The following is a 12,324-nucleotide window of genomic DNA, read 5'->3' on the forward strand; positions in this document are numbered from 1 at the left end:
TATGTTTTTTCTTCATCTCTTTTCCTTCTGCTTCTACGACCCCAATTACATGCATGTTGGATCATTTCTTATTAGCTAATAGGTCCCTGAGGCTGTTTTTGTTCAGTCTTATTTCTTTGTGCTGTTTGGACTACACAGTTTGTATTAACTTAGCTTTGTACTCTTTCCTTACTTACCTCAGTTTGGCTGTTATGTCCATATAGTCCCCTCCCCCCCTTTAAAGATAGGTATTTATCATTCTAAATCCATTCCTTTCCCCCCTCCCTCCCTCTGTACTTGCCTGTCACTATTTCTATTTCTCTTCTGGAGAAGCCTGTCTGTTTGCTAATGATGTGTATTATTTACTTTTATTTATTGGAAGTAGTTTTATAGGCACCTTAACATTTTTCTCAGCTATTTTAATATCTTGGTTATCCTCAAGCACAGCTTTACCTATTTTATTTCTGTTAGCAATATGCTCAATTTTATCTTTAGTAATTGTAGATTGTAAGTTGTAGTGATTTTGAATTCCCTTGTTTTTCCCTGAGAAGTGGTATTTGTTTTGCATTAGTAGGCATTTGAACTTGAACTGCAGTCTGTTTCTTACATGGTAACTCTAGTCTCAATTAAGGTATTTGCCTTTAGCTGGTCTGCTGTGAATCCGCTCTTCCTGTGCATGGTTCTGGTGTTGGTCGAAGTGGTATATATACAGATTTGTGGGATTCTTCCTATTTTTTTTTTCCCCTTTCCTTTCACTCTTTCATCATCATAGTTCTCTGACTTTAGTTTTCTGATTCTTCAGGCCAGAAAGACTATGGTTTGTCTGCTTCCTGAGCTGTCCTGCCAACACCTGGCCTGGAGCTGAAAAGCTTGAAAAGCAGAATTCACTTCATGTGTAATTCCCCTCCTTTGAGCATGTACTTGCAATCAGTCTGATTTCCTTTGCTCCCCAGTGCATTTAGTAGCTCCCTTTTATATCCTACCCATGCTTCATAGTGCTTTTTCCCTCCCAGGGTAGGGACTAGTAGTTTTCTAGTGATATTTTACTATGCCATTATTGAAAATGGAACTCTTTGGGTAGAATTTAGGCTACCTAATAACTCAATGGCAAAACAAAGCTGCAATATAATTTTTCCTATCACAATCATATTCTAGTATTTTACTTACTATGTAATGGCATGCATGCATTATTAAAGCAGTGAGTTTTAAATCTTAGGAAAAATGTATTTGAGATTTATAGTTAAGTTTAACTTATTACCAAAATATAATTTATACTGATTGTTGTAGTATTTTTCAGTATTAATGTGTTACTATCCTATCTCAATTATTATATAATAAATTTTGTTGAATGAATAATTGACAATTATAAAGATTACATTTCTAAATATTGTGAATTTACTTATGCTAGAGTCCTTCTATCTCATGTAGTCTTTTTTTTTTTTTTTTTTTTTGACAGGCAGAGTGGACAGTGAGAGAGAGAGACAGAGAGAAAGGTCTTCCTTTGCTGTTGGTTCACCCTCCAATGGCCGCCTTGGCCGGCGCGCTGCGGCCGGCGCACCGCGCTGATCCGATGGCAGGAGCCAGGTACTTCTCCTGGTCTCCCATGGGGTGCAGGGCCCAAGTACTTGGGCTGTCCTCCACTGAACTCCCTGGCCACAGCAGAGAGCTGTTCCGGAGCCCCGACTGGGACTAGAACCCGGTGTGCCAGCGCCGCAAGGCGGAGGATTAGCCTAGTGAGCCGCGGCGCCAGCCATCTCATGTAGTCTTTAGGGGCAAGTTGAAGAAGATGGAAACGATTCAGTCTAGTGTGCTAATGATGAAACTGTTGCAGTTAATATTTACCGATAATCTAATGGAGAATATTTCCCCCCCTGGAAAAAGGCAAAATGTATTGACTTCTGGGTTCCTTCCCTTTCTTTTTGAATTTACTCAAGATGCCTTATCTAAGATATAATTGTAAATTCCTCATAAGGTGACTTAATCTTTAATTTGCATAATAATTATGGCTCAACCATTGGTTGACTTCTTTATTTAAAATTGAAGGGAGGGGATGTACAACAGTACAAGATTTCATGTTTGTGTAGACTTTACATGTTGAGCACCCCAATCAGAAAAACTGAAATCTGAAATACTCCAAAGTCCAAAAATTTTTTATAATTTTTTATTTATTTGAAAAGCAGAGATGGAGAGACACAGAGAGATCTCCATGCCCTGGTTTACTCCCCAAATGGTTATAACAGCTGGAGCTGGGTCAGACACAAGCCAAGATCCAGGAACTCCGTCCAGATCCCCCATGTGGGTGGAAGGAACCCAAGTACTTAGTCCATCTTCTGCTTTTCCAGTCCCATTTAGTAGGGAACTGAATTAGAAATGGAGCATCCAGGACTTGAACGAGCATTTTGATATGGGATGCCTGCATCACAAGTGGCAGCTTAACTCACTGTGCACTATGCTAACACTGAAAATCCAAATTTCTTTGAGTGCTGATATGACACTCAAAGAGTCTCAGATTTTGCAGCATGTTGGGTTTGGATTTTCAAATTAGGGATGCACAACTTATAGAAGATTTAAAGTGAATTCTCAACAGGTGTTATAGAAGAAGAAAGCAGATACTTTTACATGAAAGAAGGTCAAAGTTAATGAAATCTTAAAGCATGGTAATTTGGGGCCATAAATTGGAGTACTAGATAAACCAGCAGTACAAGAAATATATTTTACCACATTTTATGCTCCATTATTTTAAAGATAATACTGATGATTATCACTAACAGATTTTGTAGTTCTCTATAATTACAGAACAAAATTTTGCAGATATTTAACATTGCATAGATGGCGATACTTGGCAAAATGATAAAGGAAGCACTATTATACTTTGCAATAGTAGCAGCAGAAATAACTTTCCTCTTGGGATCAGAACCTCACTCAAGCAAATGCTTAGCTAGATCTATGATATTCTCAAAGAATTTGAGTTGGCTGCTAATCTTTTCTTTTTTGGTTGTTGAGAGTTCTAGTTCATGTTCCCTGCTGTGTGAACCTACACTGCCACTTTCATTGCTGGGTTTCTGGAAGAGATTCCTAGTCTTCTGTGTCTGCTTGCTCATCACTGATGGCTGCTCTTAGTCTGCCTAGGAAACTACTTTTCAGAGGCTTTGTTACATCTTTCTGCTCCACAGGATATGAATTTAGGTCCCTCTTGTCAATGAATTAGAGTACTTTTAAGGTGTAAATCAAAATTTCTTAAATTGTTTAAAAAATAAGATGTTCATCGGGTATTTTTTAAAAAACTTTTCAGATACTATCTGATGTTAGGAGATGACATTTGTGCTATGAATGTTAAAACACTTGCTGGACCATGAAAAACGGGAAAATTCTCATTATCTTATACATTGTGTTTCAGTTTGTCTCTGATAATGAGATTATTTACTTTGATAAGTCAATACAATTCCTTTGGTGATATATTCTTGCATATGATAAGGGCTTGAACATTATTTCAGCCATTCTGTATTTGAGAAAGAAATAAAACTCGAGTTGGACAACTTTAGATTTAGGTGTAAGGGAGCAAACATTTACTAGGCTTGGAATCTCTAGAAAAGGGGAGTTAGGACCAACATGAGTTTTGTACCTTCTTTTGCCGGAGATTTTACCCCATAATTCTTTTTTTTTTAGTGCATATTACCTGTATTTGGAGATGAAGAAACTTGAGGTCGGAAAGATTGTTGTTAGCCACATGATTTGGGCAAGTTCATGGCTGAACTCATGATTTTCGAAGACAGGACCTTTGTCTTTATCCAGAACATGGGGTAGTAGATCCTCATTATTAAACTTATGGTAGGAAGCATTGTGTATGAATTGTGTTACTAAAACATCCACTTCAGTATGACTAAAAATAAAGGTAGTCTGTTGAGTCACATTACTAAAAAGACAAGATAGGTTGTTTCAGGCAGTACTTAATCCACTGACTCAAAACTGCCCCTGGGGTGGGCACTATGGTGTAGCTGATCCTGGGTGGATGCTGGTTCAAGTCTTGGCTGCTCCACTTCTGAACCAGCTCCCTGCTGGTGTGCCTGGGAGAGCAACAGAGGATGGCTCAGATGCTTCGATCTCTGTACCTACGTGGGAAACTGCAATGATATTACTGGTTCCTGGCTTCAGGCTGGCCCAGTCCTGGCTGTTGCGGCCATTTAAGGAGTGAGCCAGTGAATAGAAGATCTCTCTCCCTCCCCCCGCCCCTCTCTTTCTCTCTCTCTCTGCCTTTTAAGTAAATGAATAAATCTTTAAAAAACAAACAAAAATACCAAGCTACTCCTTGAGAGCTAAATTTCTTTCTGTCTGTCTGTACTCTGCCTTGACCAGCTTTTTCCTACGACTAGTTATTCTTATGGTATTAAGATGGCTTCTAGCATCTCACTGGCCATAAAACAACCATCAGGGAAGAAAGTGTGATTGGTTCCATCCTTACAATAAACACATTTTGAGATTTATTCCACTTGGTCAGCTTAGGTCACATGCCCAGTCCTTGGCTGGTCACTGTGGGCAGAGGAAATGCTGCTGTACCCTGAAACCACCTAAGTTCCTGAGACAAAGTTAGAGGTCAGAGAGAGTGTAGATCAGTGTTGAGAAGATAAAAGTGTTATCACTGTCAAACTTGAACACTTGTTTGCAATTCTGTTGATTTGGAGAGGGAAAGAAATGCCTGTTAAAACAGGTAACTACAAACAGACATGGCACAGAAGGTTAAGCTGCCACTTGGGATGTCTGTATCTCATATTGAAGTGCCTGATTTGAATCTGGGCTACTCTGCTTCAGATCCAGCTCCCTGCTAATGTGCCTGGGAGGCAGCAGATGATGGCCCAAGTACTGCCACCCATGTAAGAGCTGCTGAGGAAGTTCCTGGCTTCCAGCATGTGCACGCTCTCTCTCTCTCTGTGCATTTCAAATACATAAATTAATATTAAAATTTAGGAATTAACTTCCTTTGATTCTTGACTAAAAGTATCATCTTTCTTGTTATGGTAATACCTCACAGTACTGGTTTAAAACATCACATTGTTATGAGAGTCAAAGCAGTATAATTCTGATGAAATTTCATTGCTAGAATTGTAATAAAATGTTTTGTCTTCATTAACTATGTAGTGAAGTTTATTGTTCATGTAAACGGCACTAACATATTTCTTGGTGGCATCACCAAATGTATTTGGTCCTCTTGTTAGTTCTTTGTATTGAGTCAATGCCAATTCTGAGCTTGTCTATATGGAAAAAGATACCGTATAAATTTAAAACAACTTTAAATGCTGTATTTTAAAAGTTTTATTTTTAAATAATCTTTATTTATTTGGCTAAATAGTCTGTGTTCCAAATGAGAAAACTTTTTTTTTAGGTCAGGTATCCACACTTTTATTTAGAGATAATATTGGTTTGTCTTATAGTACTTCAATAATCTGTCATCAAGTTCTGTTTGTCTTTTCTGGAAGTACTTTACCTTGTTGCTTCATTCAATTTCTACTTCCTCTTACCTGACCTTAAAAAATTATTGCTGGAGCTCTGTTTTTCTGAAAAGTATGACCCTGGACCACTTGGCTCAGTTACTTGTTTTATTTAAAATGCAGAATCTCAGGTAGCATATTAGTAATCTAGAATTAAAGAGAGAGCTGGGAATCATCTGTACTCTAGAAGGCTTAAGGATCACTTTTTTTTTTTTTTTTTTTTTTTTTTTTTTTTTTTTTTTTGACAGGCAGAGTGGACAGTGAGAGAGAGAGAGACAGAGAGAAAGGTCTTCCTTTGCCGTTGGTTCACCCTCCAATGGCCGCCGCGGCCAGCGCACTGCACTGATCCGATGGCAGGAGCCAGGTACTTCTCCTGGTCTCCCATGGGGTGCAGGGCCCAAGCACTTGGGCCATCCTCCACTGCACTCCCGGGCCACAGCAGAGAGCTGGCCTGGAAGAGGGGCAACCGGGACAGAATCCGGCACCCTGACCCGGACTAGAACCCAGTGTGCCGGCGCCGCAAGGCGGAGGATTAGCCTAGTGAGCCGAGGCGCCGACCAGGATCACTGTTCTTGTCTCCTCTTACTTTACTTAGTTCAAGAGCAGCAGGTCTTAACCATTCTTACATCCCTCAGTAACTCTCTCCAAGAATTTGAATCCCACACCATAGAGGGAGAAAAAGTCTGTTTTTCATAAAAGTGGAAATAATTATTTGCATTTTGTTAAAGTTCTAATTTGTTAAAGTTCTAATTTTTTAACATTACAATATTATTTAGAAGTATAAAAATTGATAGGGCTTTATGTATACACAAATAAAAATTACCAGTAGCTGAAGATTGCAGTGAATATTAAGGTTTATACTATGGTAGATATAAAACACAAAGATATTACATAGCATACAGTTATTAAACAGGAACCGGCACCTCCATAGCCTAGTATGATGCCAGAAGACCAGAATATGTAGGGTCCTGGAATTGCTAATACTCGTCTGTAGCATATCACCTTTAATTGTGATGTATATATTAGATGTATCTCTGCTTGAGAGTGCATTTCATTATGATATTCCCTCATGTTTTCTTGGGAATTCCATTTTCTGCCTGGTACTCAAGGTTCTTCATTGTCAGTCATCAGTATGTTTCCTGTCATGTTATGTTTCCTACCATGCTCTTTCCTGTTCTAGATACTAGATTTACTCTTGGTATCCTGAATGTCAATACAGTTTACCCTTATCATTGCTGTGCCTCTAGCTAAGTTTAGTTCTCTTAAGCTCAGTATCGTTATTAAGCCTCCTCCTTTTATCCTCCTTTTGCTTTTTGTTCCCTACCTTTAAGATCAAGATCCCTTTTTATGTAGGTATCATTTCATGCATCTATGGTTTAGTTACATATACTTGTCATTTTTCCTACTGGACTATAAGCTCCTTGAAGGTAGGGGCTATATCATATAATTTCATCTCTCCCCAGATACTTAAAATACGCCTTTAACATAGCTGCCAATAAAATAAGAAAGTCTATCAACTTTATTGCAAGAAATTTTTCCTGCTTTAGCTAAGCTGGTCTACAGTTGTGATCTGTTTTGTTTTTGTTTTTGTTTTTGTTTTTACACTACTTTACTTGGATAAATGTTTTTATTATCTTTTTTTTTTTTTTATTTTATTTTATTTTGACAGGCAGAGTGGACAGTGAGAGAGAGAGACAGAGAGAAAGGTCTTCCTTTGCCGTTGGTTCACCCTCCAATGGCCGCCGCGGCCGGCGCGCTGCGGCCGGCGCAGCGCGCTGATCCGATGGCAGGAGCCAGGAGCCAGGTGCTTTTCCTGGTCTCCCATGGGGTGCAGGGCCCAAGCACCTGGGCCATCCTCCACTGCACTCCCTGGCCACAGCAGAGGGCTGGCCTGGAAGAGGGGCAACCGGGACAGAATCCGGCGCCCCGACCGGGACTAGAACCCGGTGTGCCGGCGCCGCTAGGCGGAGGATTAGCCTAGTGAGCCGCGGCGCCGGCCTGTTTTTATTATCTTAATACAGATCTATTAATCAAGCAGTAAGATTTAGATAAGTAAAAATAAATTTTTTGTATCTTAGTGATTTACATTTATTGTTAGGCCTTTTTATATTTTTCTTTATGCTAGTGTCTATAGTTAGGTCTAGAGATGGAACACATTTATATTTATTTACATTGTTAATTTGCATTTATTACTATTACTTCAATATTAATGCTTTTTTAAGGGTTAAAAATTATCAAAAATAACTTACAATATTGTGTTTAACTTGTTCATGATACAGTTGGGTGCATTCTTACTGGCAAAAATCTCTATGAAGTAAAGGAAATGTTATATAAAAAATGAACTGCACTATTTAAAATAGAAAACTGAGATCTTTTTAACATTGCAGCTGAGTTAAACAAATAATTTTTCCACCATTACTAAGAGGTGCATGTGGTTAAAAATACATTTATACATATTATTTTTAAAAAACCTAGTTAACTTTAAAATATGTAAGTTTTCTTGTCGTTTAGGGTTCTGTGAAGCTGATCATCAAGAGGGTTGCAAATCATTGGTGGTTTCTATTTTCAGATTTCCACATCCCGGAGTAATTTGCTTTAATTTCACCCAATTTAACCTATACTTCACACCATCACCATTCAGCTTTAATAGCTATGTTCTATGCATAAGAAAAGCAGATAAATGTCCACAATTAGGCTGCAAATGATTACAACTAGTTAGGGCTTTATGAAGACAAAACTTAAAGGACTATGGCGCCAAACAAAGCCACAAAAGATGGCTGAAAATGCTGTCTCCAGAAGTCAAGTCTACTATGGCATTTGATTTATCACTTTTGTAGTTGATTTTACTTATTTTTAATATATTGGCAGGTGTGCCACTCTGAAAAAATATTCATATTTAAATAATATTGTTCTGTGTTGTTAATTTGTCTTGGTTTTTGAGTTATTTGCTTTCTTGAATTTCAGCATAGAGAACCAGGTTGACTCCTTTTAAAAAATATATTAAAATGGTAATAGTTTGTGGGAGGGATGAAGGACAGTTCATTTGAAATGCACTGGCATTTATATGCCCTTGTCAATGCATTTGTGAAATTAATGCTTTTTCTGAAATGCTTACTTATATGCTGAATGATCCCATACATTTGATGGAAGTATAGTTTTATAATTCTGCATAGAATTTCACTTCTATATAGGTCTTAATATATAAAATATAAGCCAATAGAAAATTACTTATACATATTTTAAGTGCTTGTATGTGCACATATTTACAGAGATTGAGAGATTGTTTTAATTGTTTGTATTTATTTGCCTTTCTATGATGTGAGTACTGGTTGATAGTGCATATATGTCTTAATGTACAAATCATTTGTTTATGATTCAACATTTTTACAAAACAAACTTGTTCATTTTAATATATCAATGTTTCTTAATTTTATAAAATTTTTCCTCCTTCAAAGTAAAGTTTATGATTTTGGTTAATATATCTATATTTTAAAAAGTAAATCTCAATTTAAAGACTAGGTACCATTTCCTTTTGAAATTTTTTTTAAAGATTTCAGTCAGTGTTTAATGAATAAATATATTTCCTTTAAATAGTTTATAATACTCATGAAATATATAAATATAAAATATAATGTAATATTTTAGCTTAGTGTTTTGACTCTAGTCATTTGATTAACTATTCTCAAAAATTCTATATGGATAAGAGTAGCAATACTGTTGTGTAGTAATTTTGTGGTGTATTCTCAGAATTATTCTTCTAATTGAAATACCACCCATTCTTAGAAATGTAATGTCTGTCATTCTATTGCATGAGAGGTAACATGTATCTATTTCAAGCATGTATCTGTTTTAGATAAGCCTTATTTTCTTTAAATGATTCAATAATGTCTTTCTTAGTTTATTGTTACTTAGAAATCAAAATAATATCAGATGAAAAATCCAAGTGATTGTGGTTTTTATGTACACATAACAAGCACATGTATGTATGTGTGCACACAGTTGCTAACTTTAATGCTCAGGAATTATTAACTTGTGTACCTTTGTTTATAAAACCAGTGTTTATGGGAAAGTACACTGAGACGTATTATTTTTAAATATATTTATTTTAAAGAAAGTAGTCTATTTATCTCCCTGCAAAGTAGACCAATATAGCCATGGCAAGACAATACAGCTACACAGCTTCACAGTTGTATTAAACTACTTTCATATGCTATATCATAAAACTTTCAGTCCAATCAGCAACTAAATTTAAATACTGCAAATTGTAGCAGCAAAACAATAATTCTGCTGATTAGCCCCTTTCCATTTCTTGTAAGTGAACTGTTTATGCTGTTGAGTACCTTTTGAAAAAAGAAAAAGCCAAAACAGCCTTGATTAGTCAAGGAGTAATTGGATGACTTGATTTTAGCAAGAGAATGAATTGGTTGATGATAGCCTGTAACTAAGTGTAGTGGTTCTGTTCAGATGAATACATAACATACAGTCATCAGAGTTTGACAGGTATAACATATAAGCAGTGCTAAAATCTGGTGTGGGGAAGACAAAATGGATATGGAGGGTAGGAAGTTTGCCATCAAGTCTTTCACTGGAAAATTTGCGATGACTTTAAGAGGAATTTAAAAAATCACTCATTATTTTTATTTTCATTTTGCATTGGGGTGCATGAATAGGGAGATTTGTCTTATGTTTTACTATAGTACCTTTTTTAAAAAAAATTATTTGAAAAGCTGAGTGACAGAGGGAGAGAGAGAAAGAGAGATCTTATATCTGTTGATTCACTTCTGAAATGGCTGCAACAGCCAGGTCTGGGCCAGGTTGAAACCAGGAGCTAGGAACTCCATTCTGGACTCCTTTGTGGGTCTCAAAGGATGAAGTATTTGGGTCATCTTCCACTGCCTTCCCAAGCAGATTAGCAGGAAGCTGGATCAGAAGTGGAGTAACTGGGATTTGAACCAGCACTCCATATAGGATGTGAGCATTGTAATTGCAGTTTAACCCACTGTACCACTTTGTCAGCCCAAATAGTCTCCTTGCTTTTTGCCCTGAAAATAAAACAACTCTTAAGACAAATGAGCTAATGGGATCATTTAACTTTTTCCAGGGGCATCGGTGATAATGTATCTTTTCATTTTTGGTGAAGATCATGGTTTGATAGTAGAACCTAGAAGCATTAATTGTACCCATATTTAACTATTCAAAGTTTTGATTATGTGAGAACTTTTTTGCATACTACATTGTTATTTATAATGTCCTGATTTTTTTTTATTTGACAGGCAGAGTTAGACAGTGAGAGAGACAGAGACAGAGACAAAGGTCTTCCTTCTGTTGGTTCACTCCCCAAATGGCCGCCACGGCCGGTGCACTGCGCCGATCTGAAGCTAGCAGCCAGGTGCTTCCTCCTGGTCTCCCATGCTGGTGCAGGGGCCCAAGCACCTGGACCATCTTCCGCTGCCTTCCTGGGCCACAGCAGAGAGCTGGACTGGAAGAGGAGCAACTGGGACTAGAACCCAGCACCCATATGGGATGCCGGCTCCGCGAGGGTCAACCAAGTGAGCCACAGCGCTGGCCCCTTCCTGATTATTTTTAAGACTGTATCTGAGTCTCTATTGATAAAGTATGGTATAAAGCAAAACAGTTTTTTTTAAATTAATTCATTTGTAGCTAATCTTAAATAAGCCCAGTTGTAAATCCTGACCCTAACCAAAGGAAGTAATGCAAATATCACCCCTTTCTCATTATAGTAATGTACTGTGTGGGTCCAAAAGTTTCAATTGCATAAAAAATGGAGTCACTATTTGTAGATGAATCAAGTAACTGGAGGTAAGTGAGCCTGCACAGCTGACTCTAGCTGGGCAAGTGTTGTCACAAGGTCCAGGCCCATTCAAATCTGTCCTGGTACTGGCTTTGATTTGGCACCACCTGGTGGTGATTGTTTGCTCTGGTTTAATTATCTGGTAATGACTAGCTTTTGTGGATGGACAAGGATTTTAGGACTGCAGTAGAAAATCTAGAACTCTCTCAGGCAGTTGGTCATTCATTTTGTTGGATCAGTTAGAGGTGATTGTGTCAGAAAGCTATGGGGATGCAGTGACCTGCCTTCCACAGCCAGTTCCCAAAGGGCATGGTTGCTTACCTTTCCTTAATCTCACTAAGCTTTATTCTTCCCTCCACATCTCATTTTATAGTGGTGTATTATTGTTTATAGGGTGTAATTCGTTTGTGAGGGGTGTTATCTGGTTTTAGGATTTATATTTTTTGTTTGGATCCAAGAATGGGATCCTTATCATGTAATGTGGATTTAGCCTAAACTTCATCTTCCTGTTCTAATACCAAATGTTCTTGGTGAATTTTCTCTTTCATGCCTTCTGTTTGTTCTTCTGTATGTTAGAAAAACTAGGTAAAAGTCAGAATCCATTTATATTATGAATAAAGGCATCAACATAGTTCTTTTACAATTAATAGCCAGCAATTTACTTGACTGATTAACACCTGTCACATGTTTACATTTTTTAGGCATTCAAACATTTTCAAGCTCTAATACTAGAGGCAATATTTTACCTCTTCTCCCAACATCAATATGCTTAAATACTGGATGAAAAAATAATTTGTGCTTCTACCCAAACCTGTACCATGAATCTTTATGTGAATTTTAAATCATCTACATAACACCAGTGTCCCAATTTGAAACCATGAGGCTGTTCCTATTACCTTGTACTGAATAATGACTACTGCCTTTCATTCTCCACTTCCTGGCTTGTATTTTTATGTACTGGTCTGTCTCCCTTTTTATATTGTAAACACTTTTGAAAGCAGAAACCATTTATTCAGTTTTTTCTTTTGCTCCGAAATTTGCCATCTAGTT

General features: G+C 37.3%; 1 protein-coding gene across 3 annotated transcripts in view; it reads left to right on the forward strand.

Moving 5' to 3' along the window:
• Positions 1 to 12,324, forward strand: part of OLA1 (Obg like ATPase 1) — a 184,716-nt gene that overhangs the window by 81,634 nt on the left and 90,758 nt on the right. The window lies entirely within an intron of this gene.

Source organism: Oryctolagus cuniculus, chromosome 3 (assembly GCF_964237555.1).
Source record: "Oryctolagus cuniculus chromosome 3, mOryCun1.1, whole genome shotgun sequence".
NCBI lineage: Eukaryota > Metazoa > Chordata > Mammalia > Lagomorpha > Leporidae > Oryctolagus > Oryctolagus cuniculus.